Genomic DNA, 15,842 nt, shown 5'->3' with positions numbered 1-15,842 from the left:
GTGTGCCCCAAGGATCTGTCCTGGGACCGGTGCTTTTCAACCTCTTCATAAATGACCTGGAGACAGGGTTGAGCAGTGAAGTGGCAAAGTTTGCAGACGACACCAAACTTTTCCGAGTGGTAAAGACCAGAAGTGATTGTGAGGAGCTCCAGAAGGATCTCTCCAGACTGGCAGAATGGGCAGCAAAATGGCAGATGCGCTTCAATGTCAGTAAGTGTAAAGTCATGCACATTGGGGCAAAAAATCAAAACTTTAGATATAGGCTGATGGGTTCTGAGCTGTCTGTGACAGATCAGGAGAGAGATCTTGGGGTGGTGGTGGACAGGTCGATGAAAGTGTCGACCCAATGTGCGGCGGCAGTGAAGAAGGCCAATTCTATGCTTGGGATCATTAGGAAGGGTATTGAGAACAAAACGGCTAATATTATAATGCCGTTGTACAAATCGATGGTAAGGCCACACCTGGAGTATTGTGTCCAGTTCTGGTCGCCGCATCTCAAAAAAGACATAGTGGAAATGGAAAAGGTGCAAAAGAGAGCGACTAAGCTGATTACGGGGCTGGGGCACCTTCCTTATGAGGAAAGGCTACGGCGTTTGGGCCTCTTCAGCCTAGAAAAGAGACGCTTGAGGGGGGACATGATTGAGACATACAAAATTATGCAGGGGATGGACAGAGTGGATAGGGAGATGCTCTTTACACTCTCACATAATACCAGAACCAGGGGACATCCACTAAAATTGAGTGTTGGGCGGGTTAGGACAGACAAAAGAAAATATTTCTTTACTCAGCGCGTGGTCGGTCTGTGGAACTCCTTGCCACAGGATGTGGTGCTGGCGTCTAGCCTAGACGCCTTTAAAAGGGGATTAGACGAGTTTCTGGAGGAAAAATCCATTATGGGGTACAAGCCATGATGTGTATGCGCAACCTCCTGATTTTAGGAATGGGTTAAGTCAGAATGCCAGATGTAGGGGAGAGCACCAGGACGAGGTCTCTTGTTATCTGGTGTGCTCCCTGGGGCATTTGGTGGGCCGCTGTGAGATACAGGAAGCTGGACTAGATGGGCCTATGGCCTGATCCAGTGGGGCTGTTCTTATGTTCTTATGTAGGAAATATAGAGGAAAGGAGAGTGGTGGACTACAGTGTCAATGCTCTAGTCCAGGGGTGCCCAAACCCCGGCCCTGGGGCCGCTTGTGGCCCTCGAGGCCTCTCAATGCGGCCCTCAGGGAGCCCACAGTCTCCAATGAGACTCTGGCCATCCGGAGATTTGTTGGAGCCCACACTGGCCTGACACAACTGCACTCAGCATGAGTGTGACTGTTTGACCTCTCACGTGAGCTGTGGGATGAGGGCTTCTTCCATTGCTTCTTGTTTCACGTCTGTGATGCAGTAGCGGAAGCAAAGGAAAGGCCAGTCTTGCTTTGTGCAAGGCCGTTTACAGGCCTTGAGCTATTGCAAGACCTTCATTCATTCATATAAGTTCATCTTTAATATATTCATTTATGTAAACGTATGTAAATTTGAAATGTAAATTAATTCTTTTTTCCCCCCAACCTCCGACACAGTGTCAGAAAGACGATGTGGCCCTCCTGCCAAACACTTTGGACACCCCTGCTCTAGTCCATCATTCTTCTCTACACTCTTTCTGCTCCATTCTTCTCTACACTCTTTCTGCTCCATCCCCCTCTTCCTTTCCAAATTCAGGGAGTGGGGCAGCAATGGAGGCAGGGAGACAGAAGTAGGTGTCTTAAAACAATCCATAGCCAGAGAGACCCAACTGAGTCAGCCCGGCCGTGGTGCAAAATCATAGGAACATAAGAAAAAGAGCTCAAAGGGCCCATCTTTTCCAACATTTTCGTTCCTTCAGTGGTTCACTCTATTGCCCCAATAGAGGGGGGGAAAGGCAGGGTTCTCATCCACCATTGATCCCCTGCAACTGGTACTAAGACATACTACTGAATCTGGAGGTAACACACAGGGTCGGAAATTCAACTCAGATGACTTGGGCTCGAGTTGCAAAAATGCATGTTTTTTGCTGACTCGTGGACTTGTGCCCTGTTATGACTTGTTTTCAAGTCAAGTCATAGGGGGCAGAGACTCTAGACTTGACTGCAGTCATACTACGCTGGGTTTCCCCATCCCTGGTAACACATAGACATCATGACTAGTAGCCACTTGACAGACCCATCCTCCATGAATTTGTCTAATCCCCTTTTCAAGCCATCCAAGCTAGTGAGCGTCACCATCTCTTGTGGCAATGAGTTCCACTGATTAACTACTGAAGAAAAAATACCTTGGAGGCGTCCCCTTCCCTTATATTTTAACAAGCACCACATAGCTTTGTCCACCACCTGTGCAGGTAATTGGGGGTATCGCCTCCACCAGCATCTTCCCCAAACACATATTCAAGGTGGGACAAGAGAGAAGCCGTTTTCCAAACCGCTTGACAGGGTTAAGGAGAAAGCCCTTCTGAATCTGCTCATCTGTGCTTTAATCTCTAAATTGCAAAAACATTAACATTATTGATTGATCAGACATCAATCCAATGGGAAATTTAATTAAATTAAAATGTGTCACTGAACGGTCCCCGCTGCATCGCATATAAATCTTTGGGGAAAGCTGACAATAGACAGCAGCGATTCATATTGTATTCTCGAGTCTAATTTAGTCCCTGGCCATTTTATTTATCACAATATAAGAATCCGGGAGGGTGTGTTTGTGTGTGTTTGCCAGTTCACCAGAGGCCTAGAGAGTTTAGGGGGACTCCACCTGACACATATGCAAGGTTTCAAAAGCTTCTAACTACTTTAGCTTCCTGAGAATGACTTTACCATGTATTATTTACAGTTGATCTGGATTGAACTCGACTGCAGCTAGGGCAAAGCCTTTATTCAATGAACTGTGATTACAGGCCAACCTGCCCAGAAAAAAGTGTTACTGTTACAACACTCTTTGACACCCAGCACAGCTGCATTCTCAGCCCTGAAGGGAGCAGAATTTCAAAGAAAAGAGCAAGGAAAAGTCCCTTTCATTAAATCAACACCCCCCCCTTCCCAAGGGAGGGTCTGCTACTATTGTCCTATTACACCAAAGGATGTTGTGCGAACCACAGTAGCCGTTAGCAACATTAGGAGCAGAGGGAAGCAGAACTTGTGCAACAGGCGAAGAATTAAAATCGACAGATGGCCAAGGCTGGCAGCAGTTTGTGCCAAGGTCATTAGAACTTGGCGGCAGGTTATCTCTAAAGGGGACAATCCACGCATGTTTGTCATCGCAACATCATGCATGCATTTGTGAATGGGCTATCATAAAATCAGACACCACAAGTACAACTTTCACATTGCTTCATGTCACCTGAAAGGTGATGCTTGTCCATGTGGCCATCTGTGGAGTGTATGGTCAAGAATTAAGTGGTGTGTGCACATCTGTAAACTAGCCTTAAGCCTATACCAAGAAAACAATCCAAAGTAACTGCGCATTTGTCAGTTTGTGTATTCATGGTTTATCTTCTGTGAATTATACTGTTTCACAAACCAATGGTTCAGGTATGGTCCAGCGCAATGTCTCCAACAGTATCTAACTAGATATTCACAAGCAGAAGAGAGCTATCCCATTTACTCTCTCGAAGTATAGAGCTAGCACTCTGCTGTCATATAGCCACTGCTAAAATCTATCATGGATCATATGAAACTCCCAGTGATTTCAGATCATTGATCTATCTAACTCAATGCTATCTGTAATGGGTGAGAGTGGTTCTCCAAGGTTTCAGGCAGGGGGTCTTCCCCATCCTTGCTTGGGGGATGGCAGAGACTGAACTTGGGGTCCTTTGCAGACAGAACATGTCATGCTCTACTAAGCTACAGCCCTTCCTCCTTCATTCATTTGATTGTCTATTTAAAGCTATAGTATGCATTGTTCAGAACTTCCTTTCATCAGTCCCAAATATATGGACAACCAATCAATTTCATTGAGTGAACAGAGAGTGAGTAAGATGAATAAGAACACATATTTTTTTAGAGGAGCAACTGTGGTGTAAGAAATAGTCATAATACTAGCTCCTCTCACACAGTCTGGAGCTTCTAACGTTAGCAGAGCAAAGCACCACAGCTCTACATGAGTAGGGCATACAGACCAGGGATAGGGGCTTGGAAGAGCACCACAGTGAACATGATGTGGATTCTTACAGATATGTATTCCATCTACCATAAATTCACTAGAGAGAATAGAGCTGGTGTAGCATAGCAGCCAACAGTGCAATTCTATGCAAGTTTACTAGGAAGAAAGTCTTGCTACATTTAATAGGGCTTACACCCTTGTAACTTAGGGCCTGATCCTGTTGGGCCTGTGCCAGCCCAGAGCCAGTAGTCAGTGTCACAAACATGCCATAAGACACACCTGCAAGACTCATTGCCAGGTCAGCTCTAGTGCTAATAATAGTAATAATAGTAATAGTAGTAATAATAATAATAATAATAATAATAATAATAATAATAATAATAATAATAATAATAATAATAATACATAGTATTGGCAACCTTCAGTCTCGAAAGACTATGGTATCGCGCTCTGAAAGGTGGTTCTGGCACAGCGTCTAGTGTGGCTGAAAAGGCCAATCCGGGAGTGACAATCCCTTCCACACCGGGAGCAAGTGCAGTCTGTCCCTGGTCTGTCTCCCTGGCTATGGGCCTTCCTTCTTTGCCTCTTAGCCTCAGACTGTTGGCAAAGTGTCTCTTCAAACTGGGAAAGGCCATGCTGCACAGCCTGCCTCCAAGCGGGCCGCTCAGAGGCCAGGGTTTCCCACTTGTTGAGGTCCATCCCTAAGGCCTTCAGATCCCTCTTGCAGATGTCCTTGTATCGCAGCTGTGGTCTACCTGTAGGGCGCTTTCCTTGCACGAGTTCTCCATAGAGGAGATAATACACAGGTATTTATATACCGCCTTTCTTGGTCTTTATTCAAGGCGGTTTACATAGGCAGGCTTTATTTAAATCCCTTATTAAATAGGGATTTTTACAATTTGAAAGAAGGTTCTTTCTTTCAAGAACCACTACATTCAGGTGTTTCATTCCGATCTGGCTTCACATTCTGGCCTCCATCCTCCCACACTCAGAGCAGATGGAATAGCTCGGCTTCAGCTTGTCAGCTGCTTCAAGGTTGCACAGTGCCGGTGGCCTCGAACTGGCGACCTTGTGGATGTTATCTTCAGGCGGACGGAGGCTCTACCCTCTAGACCAGACCTCCTGCCCAATAGTGCTAGCTCAATATGAGCCCATGCTGAGCCAGTGCCAGGCGGAGGAGCGACAACTGCCACCAGGAGTTCCTGGGCAAGTGCTGGGCGATGGACTGGTAAGTTGGAGGCAGGGAGAGGGGTTCCAGGGTGGGGGGGAGGGTCAGGAAAAGGTGCGGTGGGGAGGGAGGGGGCAGGAGGGGGGCAGAGATGGCGGCAGGCCCTGCCACCATATCTTAACCCACCTCCTGCCCCAGAAGACTGAAAATGGGTTTCCTTGAATCTGCACCTCCTCAACAGCAGGTGCAGATCTGGGGAGACCCATCAGGGCCACCTGGGGTAAGGGAGCATAAGTTCCCTTACCCCAAATAGACCCTGCACCGCTTCCCAGCCCCATGGGATGCAGCAGTTGCAATTTCAGTGCCGCTGCAGCCCTGGGCTCTGGGAAACACAGGCTGTTACTCCCTATGAGACTTAACTGCAAATCAAGACTGCCCCAGTTCACATTTCACCTCTGCCATGAACTCACCAAGCAGCCTTAGGCAAGCCCCTCTCCTCTTAGCCTCAGTGTTTTCCATCTGCAATATGGGGATAATAATACATACTGTAGAAGAGACAAGATCAAGATAATGCGCGTGATGAGCTTTGCACTCTCAGACGCTAAGAAAGGTTATTAAGAAAGAAAGTACAATTTATTACTCTATTTTGCTTTCTTTACCTTTCTTTCCGATCATATTGGGACCAGTACACAGTGACCTATGAGAGATGACAAAGTGCGTATTTCACATGAAAATCCGCCCATTGTGGCAGCATAATTCAGCCTAGCAAAGCAGCAGCCCGTGTCACACCCGGAGCAGTTGCTCGACAATGTCCCGTTAGAAAGGGCACAGGGCGAGAGGAGTTTTATGACACTATTGATTTATTCTGTGCCTGCAGTTAAAAACTATACCCAGACAGACAATAAAAATAACTGCTCTAACCATATAACAGCTTCCTGCTACTAAAATGGATTTTACACTTAAAGTCACAGTGGACTGATCTTTTACACATCTATTTCTTCAAGGTCTGCATTTAAAAAAATAATAATAATTCAGGATTTAGGAACTTTGGATAGCATTGTTCTCAGTTGTTCTGTCCCTCTGGAGTCAGAAAGCATCTTGATGTTGCATTGATGTTGATGTTTGTTGCATTTCCTGGTTCTCCTGTGCTAATAGTTTCTCTCCTTGTGAAAGCTTTAGTAACCTTAAGCTCTATAGCACTGGTGGCAGACAGAACCAGATCTAATTAATAAAATGTGTGGGAGGGATGAGAATGAAGTGGTGTAGGAATCGCCAACTGAGCTACAGTTTTCCCCTTGAATAAAGGGCTGTTTTTCATGTGATGAGAACAATGCATTTGAAAATGTAAGATGTTTACACCCAAGTAAGCAAGAAGAACACAAAGTAAGAGATAAGCCACTGCCACAAATGAAGTCAAAATGACAGAATATTTTCCCTTCCATAACAATTATTCTTTCTTTAATGCATTCTAGGCTGTGTTCCACTCCTTCCAAATTCTCGGTTAAACAGGGACAATGTTGTAAATAGAGATATTGCGAGCATTCTGCTGGAGTAGCTTGAAAAAACAAACATCCTTGCTTAGAAAGTAGAATCAGGATAAAGACAGTCCTGATTGAACATTTGTGTCAAATTGACAGCCTGCAAAACAAAGCAAACACCATTATGCTGCTTTCCCATTCCTCGTCCTCCAAAGAAAAATGACATCATCATTTGGGGGGGGGGGCTTGGCCTGGGCAGTGGCATTGCTAAAGGGGTGCATGGTGTGCGAACCACACTGGGTGTCACCACTACTGGACAAAATTTTTAAAATTTTGGTATTTTGTAATACCATTGTATGAGTGTCAATTGATGTATAATTTCACTTTAATTTAATTTCAAAATTAAAGGGTATCCACAACAGTTGACCTGTACATATCCTGAACAACACATTAATGCAGGGGTTACCAAACTGCGTTCTGATGCCCTGGGGCATCGCGAGGCACACCCTGGGGTGTCGCAGGCCACTGGGCAACAGCAAAACTATGACAGGACACTGCAAACAGTAGCAGGAGGCTCAGCCTGGAGGTCTGAACTCCCATGAGTGGTTTTCACACACTGGAGAAAGCCCTGCTGCCCACCTTGAGCCTCCTACTGTCGATAGCAGCTCCCGTTGTGATCTCCTAAGATGGAAGCAACTGACAATGACATCATTGCTGGTTACTTTTGGGTGTCACAGATCACTGAAGATTGGGAAGTGCTGCATTAATGTGTTACATTTAACATGCATACAGAGTACATTCAGTCTATACCCTACATTTGCAAGGGATCCAGGCCTCACCTGCACTTTCAAATGAATTCATGTAGTCACCCGGCAGCAACTGTTACCCTGCACATGCCTGATCTCGTCTGATCTTAGAAGCTAAGCAGGGTCAGGCCTGGTTAGTACTTGGATGGGAGACCGCCAGGGAATACCGGGTGCTGTAGGCTTATACCATAGTCTTTCGAGACTGAAGCTTGCCAACCATCTCCCTATACTGAACACTATCTCCCGATCTTGTCTGATCTCGGAAGCTAAGCAGGGTCAGGCCTGGTTAGTACTTGGATGGGAGACCGCCTGGGAATACCGGGTGCTGTAGGCTTATACCATAGTCTTTCGAGACTGAAGCTTGCCAACCATCTCCCTATACTGAACACTATCTCCCGATCTTGTCTGATCTCGGAAGCTAAGCAGGGTCAGGCCTGGTTAGTACTTGGATGGGAGACCGCCTGGGAATACCGGGTGCTGTAGGCTTACACCATAGTCTTTCGAGACTGAAGGTCGACAACCATGTAGTCACTCACAGGGAAAACATTTACAGTATAACACAATGTGCATGCCAGGCATTCTACTCACAAAGCTGAAGGCAGCCGGAAAAGGAAGTATATGGGAACTTCCTGACACTGACATGGATTCCAGTCCACAGAAAGGCTGCCACTGGGAATCAGAGAAGAGTCACATCAAACAGACAAAGGCAATGGAGCAGGAGCAGCAATGCGCCATGCCCTTAGCTCACCCTGTTACAGGTCAATACTGCAAAGGGCTTCCAAATGGCAGGCACGTGATCCGGGTTAGCAAATTATATTACACAGGCACAAGTGGGTGAGCCAAGGACAGTTCAGCAGCCTCTCTCTCTCTCTCTCTCTCTCTCTCTCTCTCTCAGTGTACGAAATTTGGTCACTTTCTGCCATGTCCACATCACCATGTGAGCAGATTCTTTTGCACCTTGCTTTTGAGTCAGGCACATCAGGGAAACAAGATTTTGGTACAAGGGTGGCAGGGAGGGGGGGAACGGTCCCAAAAATGGGTGGCCATTTGTGCCACTTCACCTGGGCAGGAAAAGCAGGATAAACATGCAATTGCTAAGAAGCATAGGAAGCTGAATCAGACCATTATTTCAGGACAGTCTGCATGGGCTGGCAACAGCATCTCGGGGGGGGGGGTCTTTCTCATCCATCTCCTACCTAGATATGTCAGGGACTGAACCTAAAATTTTCTGCATGCAAAAAATGAACTCTGTCACTGAACTACAGCCCCACCCCATAGGGAACAGGAGGGTGGTGATTAGATTAGAGGGATAGATAGATGGATCAATGGATATCCAGTGGCTATTTGACCTGCTTGTAAACTAAACTGGTACCGGGGTGCTTCCTTATTTGCATTGCTGCAATTTTTGCTGCTGCTGCTTGCTCTTAAACTGGTATTTTGTATGATAATTTTAGGATGATATTAACCATGCCGGGGGATTCCCTCCCTCTCCCCTGCTAAGAAGCAGGATAAAGATGCTTTGAATAAAGAAGCTTAATAAATAAATATTCCCCCCACTGAATCTTGTATTAATGGCTTGTTAGAGTTCTGTGGAACGAAGCTGTGCAGAATCTAATTGACAAGATGAATTAAGATCCGAAGGCTTCTATTTGGAGGAAAAATGGGCATTTGAGGCTAGATGCCAAGATGAATGATGGACATGTGCTTTTTCTCCCATCAAGAATTTTGATGCATTGAAATGCAAAGTATCATGTCGATCAACAACGTAGAGTTTTAAAGCTTTTGCTAACATTTGCATTCATCTTTAAAATGGCTTAGCTGGAGTTAAAGGCTGATCGGAAAATGCTTGGTCCTGTGAATACCTAAAGCACCTATACATTATTGGAGACTTAGATGCTGCGATCATGCTGGATTGTCGAGTTGAAAGGGGACCTAAAAATGACTGACGAAGCACTATCCTCGTCTTTATTTATATAGTTAATGTAATGCGTGGCTTTTCCATCTCAGGAAAAGACACGATTCATACAGAAGTACAATTTGTAATGGCTTTTTTTATATGCATACCCTAAGACAACATACTGATCCTTTAAAACTTCAGTGATGAAGTTGTAATTTTGAAATGCAGCAAAATTTCATCCAACAATTGCACTTATTTCTAGCATAAAATTTTGATTATGGTACTCCTGTTTATATGACTTTCCCATCCGATCCCCACCACACTGCTGAATTTGATAAATTCCTATTGGGGCTCTGTAGTAACAACAACAACAACAACAACAACAGTATTTATATACTGCTTTTCAACTAAAAGTTCACAAAGCGGTTTACACAGAAAAATCAAATATCTAAATGGCTCTGTATGTGTGAATGCATGCACACAAGCCCACACTTGTGTATCTGTGTGTTGTAGGCCGCAAAGACAGCATACATTGTGTCTCACATTTTGTCTCACTCCTGATTGGACTATTAAGAGTTCCATGAGAGAGAGAGAGAGAGAGAGAGAGATGCATCTGCATTTTATCTAGTCATTTCAGGGCCTCCTTTGACCTGGTAAAGGTGACTCTCAGCAGGGCCTACTCCCTGTGGCACTCTATCAAATGAAATTTTTCCTTGTCCAACAGGATGACAGCTGCCTCCTCTACCCTGACTTCCTGAATTCAAAAGGATGAAGGGAATAGAATGGAAGAGGAAGTGTTGAGGAGAGGAAGCATCTCCAGTACTCTAGCTTCGTTCTCTTCTCCTCCATATTTCAGCTCCATTCCTCTGTTCTCTTCGCTTTCCTTTGCAAAGGAAAAGTCAACCTCATCAATAGGCCAGCCCTCACTCTGCCTGTACACAGGGGTATATTTCCATATGAATGACTTGCCTGGTTTCATTTCAACAGATCAACCATCTGTATACAATGTACACATATAATCCCTGCAAGGAATGGAACATATAGATAACTGTACCCTGTTAGAGATTAACAGCAGTTGCTCCTGGGTGCACAGATATGCCCACCCACAACTTAATGTGTGAACAGTCCTTGTGTCATCTTGTCAAAGACACTCATTAAGAAAGACTGTATTAATTAGATCCCCATAATGGGATCTTAACAGGGTGCATGTCAGGGTGGTACAAGCTGACCTGCTTCCCCATCATATCCATAAGCAGTCCCACAAGCAGATGGGTACAAGCAGTCCCCATCATATCCACCACCAGGTCCCCCACTACCAGAATGCACCTAACCACCCTCCTCGCTTGGTGTGGCCAACGGGCAGGTTCCTGGGAGCAAAACCCATCTGTTCTCAGCATCTCTCTATCTGGCCACTTTAGAACAAATGACTGGGGAGGAAAGGAAGTTGGAGCAATTCTGGTTCCTCTCCCGAGCACTCAGGAAAAGACTGAAGTGGTGATGGCAGTGAGTCCTGCAAGGGCTCTCTGCAAGGGAAGAGTACGAGAAGCAGGTGTGGCAACTAGGTAAGATGGGGGAGGGGTCAGGCCCCACAAACAACCACCAGAAACATTTCAGCTGGCCTTATGAGTAGGTTACCTTAAGGCAATGGGCACAGGCACACACATCCCAGAACTCACACTACATGGTGCTATTATCCATACTGTTTATATAGGAGTGCAGAGATGGGAATATTTCAGGGCAGAAAAAGAAAACTGAATCAGAAGAGAATTTGAAAAAGTGTGTTGAGGCTGTTTATGCTCTCTCAGGCAAGGATTTCTAGCCTTTAGTTGGGCAGAAAGTTGTCAATGAAGCAGTGAGACTGAGGGAAAGACTAGAGGTGTCTGACAGAAGGGTGAATGGATTGAGGACTGGGAGAGGGGGAGAGGGAGGAAGAGTCTCAGAGAGAGCCCATAAAATGGCCTGGAACCAGGAGCTGAGCAGTTGACTGGCTTGGAAAGTCCCGAAGAAATATCTGAAGAAGCACAGGAGGCACAATGGCTAACCACATTGATAAAAGTGGAAGTTAGGGTGTCAAAATTTCCTGTCTAGGGGATCTCTCTCTTTCTCAAACACACACACCCAGAGGACCCCAGTAAGAAACATGCATGTCTTTTACCCACTGTGACATGCAATTCCAAATGAGAGCAGACTTTTCAAAACTCCCCCAGTGAGACAGCAATCTTATCTCAGTTGGCCTTCCATCACTCCGCTTTTAATGACCCATATGGTTTATTTATCAGGGTTCTCATGCTTCAGGTGGGCCCAGCGACTCACCGCAGGATAAGGATTTGAAAATCCACATTCAGGACCCAATTCAGACACATGTGCGCTGGCTCACCATAGGACATAGTGTCACAGACGTGCCATAAGGCACGTTTGTGAGTCCTTACAGCAGGTCCAAGGCTACAGCTGACCCAATGTGAATTCTGCTAGCCTTACACAGGGGAAGAGAAAAAAAAAGTCCCCTTTTCCAAGGAACTGCCGCCCAGCTACCTGGTTGCATACTGGATACCGCAGCAGCCATTCTGGCACCATAGCAGCCCCATGCGCCGGGCAGCTCAGGATTGGGCTGCCTGTGGAAGAGCAGACTAGATGCATGAGAGTAGAAAGATGCAAGGAAAGCAATAAACCATTTGCATTTATTTATATTTTCTAACCCTGTAAGGCAAGCTCTGATTTACAATCCCCATATTGCAGATGGGAGGTAGAGAGGGAATAGTGGTTTGCATAAGAACACTTACAGCACAATCCTAACTTGTGCTGGAACAAGCAGGCCAATGGGCCTGCACTGTATCCAGCACAAGTTTGGAGCTGGCTGTGGCTCAGCCCAAGGCAAGGAGAAATAATTCCCCTTATCCCGTGTCACGCTGCAGCAGCCCTGATGGATCTACTCAGATCTACGCCACCCAAAGAAGTGGCACAAATTTGAGCAGCCTGGAGCGCCCCAAGACAGCACAGGAACAGGGCCAGGATTTGGCATAAGTACTTTCTCAATTCATAGTTCGGTTGTGACATATCACCCACTTAGAGAGCATGATGGGAAAGAAGCAAAGACTTGTGGAGGAACCGAGTCCAAAAGTAACATAGAGAGTGTTCTTTTTTGCACAGATAGAAGCTGAAGGCAGAAAGAGGAAGCTGGAGAGAGTGACGACCAACCAATCAAACAAAAAGAAGTGCACGAATCAAGGGATGATTGAGGCTACTTAGGCTCAAGCAGAGGATGAAGGTCAGTTCTGTAGTTTACAAAAGGTACCAGCTGTGTATAGTACGAATTGGTTAGGCCTTGTGCCATACAAACAGCCCTACCACCCCCAGTGTAGTTTAAGGGATTTTTTGTGTGTGTACGCATTTATTAATTTTTAGAATAAAAATAAAACTGAGAACTACATAAACATTTGATTGGATTCATTTACAAGGCATTTTAAAAAAATACTTTAAAAGCAAACGACTGGCAGCCAAATCCTATGCACACTTTCCTAGGAGTAATCCCCAATGACTCTAATGAGACTTACTTCTGAGTAAACATGCATAGGATTGGGTTCTGAGGCAGCTCTGGGTTCAGTGGCAGAACAGCTGCTTTGGATGCTGAAGGTCCCCTAATTAATCCCTGGCAGAAAATCCCTGCCAATAGCTGCTGCCTGTCTTGTTCACAAAACAGGGATAGATAACCAGTGGTCTGACACAGCATGGCAGCTTCCTAGGATCTGCCTAAATCATAGTGAAGTTTTGGATCTGGATGAAAGAGCCTGTAACATTTGGGGAGGAAAAGAGTTGGGAGGGGGGAACAGACCAACTCCTGTTTGCACAGAAGTCTGTTTCCACAAAGAGTCACAAGCAGACCATACATCCCTTCAAGCATTTTGAAAGCTGTATATTCCTCTATTTGTCAGAGGCTGAGAACAATGGCTAGTTTGTTTTATTTTATTTTATTTTTAATGTACTCAAAATGTGTATATGGTAGTCAGTTTTCTTATTCCATCCCGGAAAACATGCTTGTCCATTTGAAGCCATCTGACACCATTCCTTCAATAGGAACCAACAGTAAACATCCCACAGGAGCAGGGATTTCAATCGCTTTGCAACAGAGGCTAAAAGACGGTGAACTCTTGACAGCAAAGATTTTCTCTGCATGCAGATATGCATAATAATAAAAAAGTAGGTCAGGGAATTGCTCGGAATATAAACAGCTACCTAAATTTGACCTAAAACATTAACAAAAAGCAACTCAGTGCATTGTGTAAACCTGTCAGATAACTTCATTGTTTGGTGGTTCCAGTTTACCAAACTGCCCTTCCATTTAGGGGTTATGTACATGCAATTAACTGTGGGCAAAACTGAAGCCACTACACAGGAGAACAAGGTTGACTGACCTATTATTATTGTTGAGAATATTCAGAAATCCAGGACCTTCAAAGAATCATAGAGTTGCAAGGGACTTTGGAGGTCATCTAGTCTGACCCCCTGTTAAATCCAGGCAATTGCTACAACATCCCTGACAGGTGGCCATTCAGTCTCTGCTTGAAAATCTCCAGTGAAGGAGTGCCCACAATTGCACATAACAAACTGTTCCAGTGCTGAACTGCTCTTACTCTTAAGAAATTATTGAAAGAAGAGGTCTGGTCAACTAGTTGCTCAAAAGGAAATTAACTCACTTTGAGCAACCCAAGTGAGTGGCAAAGTGTGCTGAGCTCCTTCATAGGTTAAAACCAGCATTTTCATTGAATGGAAGACCATTATGGCCCCTATGCACGTTTTGTCACTACTTTCAAAGCAGGAAATCACCACACACACACACCCCCCCCCAGACTTCCCACTTTATCTGCCCTGCCAGACAGGTTGTCTCTGCTCCAGGTGACTTCATAAATCACCACTTAGAACGTGGCTTCTGTGCCTCAAGCCTCCTGCACCAACTTCCAAACTGCAATGATGCAGCCAAAATTTAAAAAAAAAAAAAAAAAAAAGGAAAGAAGGGACTGAAAAGCTGGGAGTTGGATGACATAACATGAGCTGTGTGAATGGAGAAGGGTTATAATTAGCATGGGGGTGTCATTCCAGCCTTCGCGCTTTTGTTTGTAACTGTGTTCCTAACTCAGAGGAATGGTATCTTTTTGCACAGAGTGTGTACAAGGGCTGTGTCTGCCAAGCCAACCAGCTCTATTCTGGTGAGGATATATTTGACGGCCAAGGTTCTGTTCCCAGGAGCCATAAAAGCTGTAAGTGGAATTCTCACACCAGGCATAGCTGAGGTTTTTTTTTTTCTCTCTCTAGCATATCCAGGGCTGTACATACCCTGTGCTCTTTCCTTTGTTGCTCTTAATTAAAATTCCTGACAAATTCTTCATACCAATTCAAATTCTGTGCCAAGGAAAACTGAATTCCAGAACCTGCATGCCATCACTCAGTTGCAGAGCGCACACACTGCAGATGGTCTCCGATCAAGCCTGGGCACCTCCACGTAAAACAAGGAGAAATGACTGAAATCCTGGAAAGCTGCTGCCAATCATGTCTAACACTCTTGCGGGTGAAGCAAGGGTCCAATTTGGTCAGGCAGCTTCCTATCCTCACAACCAAGAGTGAGAAGCTTTTCTTCCATGAAAGCTGCTGTCCTCAAAAAGCTGATGCCACATCCAATAAATGTATTCTGCACACAACCCTGGACAGAATTCTTGATAATTTCATCATCCAAGACAGAAGACTGACATACCTGAATGCCTAAGAGCCTGAGCAGCTAATTAGGACTTGCCCCCAGCCCATTCCAATCTTATCTCTGCCATGAACTCTCTAGGTCGCCTTAAGGCAAGACACTCCTCTTAGCCTCAGTCTTCCTCAGCTGCAATATGGGTATAATTACACTTACCTGACATAGGTGTTGTAAAGGTCACATCAAGAGAGTACACATGAAATGCTTTAAACTTCTGAAAACAGTATACGCCACCTCAGCTTTGCAGAATGGTTCTTATTTGCATAGATCAACCTGTGAGAAAGAATTCTGGCTCTAACCACTATGTAAACAAGGAAGACCTAGAATATTAAATATTTTCCCCTTGCAACTAGGCATGTACCAGGGATGGGAACTTAAGAAGTGACTTGAGTCAGAGTTGCAAGAACACGTTTTTCGCGGACTTGAGTCACGTGTGTCAAAGACTCAGGCAAACACTCAAGTCTGGGGCTACTGACTCGGAAAGTGCAATGGATTTGGATGACTCAAGTTGCCCAGACATGGCTTGGGGGTGCTGCCTGCATACTCTTATGTTGCACCACTTCCGTGTCTCCCAAGAGACTTTGTGAGGTGATCCAGAAGCCAGGCATTCAGATCTGTGCAAGCAACAGCAACCAGCAGC

The 15,842-nt window shown here is 45.2% G+C and overlaps 3 pseudogenes; all 3 read left to right on the top strand.

Moving 5' to 3' along the window:
* The first annotated feature begins 7,627 nt into the window (after nucleotides 1–7,627).
* Nucleotides 7,628–7,747, top strand: LOC136660747 (5S ribosomal RNA; annotated as a pseudogene).
* Nucleotides 7,748–7,776: 29 nt separating this feature from the next.
* Nucleotides 7,777–7,899, top strand: LOC136660882 (5S ribosomal RNA; annotated as a pseudogene).
* Nucleotides 7,900–7,928: 29 nt separating this feature from the next.
* Nucleotides 7,929–8,051, top strand: LOC136660881 (5S ribosomal RNA; annotated as a pseudogene).
* The last annotated feature ends 7,791 nt before the right edge of the window (nucleotides 8,052–15,842 follow it).

Source organism: Tiliqua scincoides, chromosome 9 (assembly GCF_035046505.1).
Source record: "Tiliqua scincoides isolate rTilSci1 chromosome 9, rTilSci1.hap2, whole genome shotgun sequence".
In the NCBI taxonomy this organism is placed as follows: domain Eukaryota; kingdom Metazoa; phylum Chordata; class Lepidosauria; order Squamata; family Scincidae; genus Tiliqua; species Tiliqua scincoides.
Note: the sequence above shows the minus strand (reverse complement) of the source record. Positions and strands in the feature narration are given on the sequence as shown.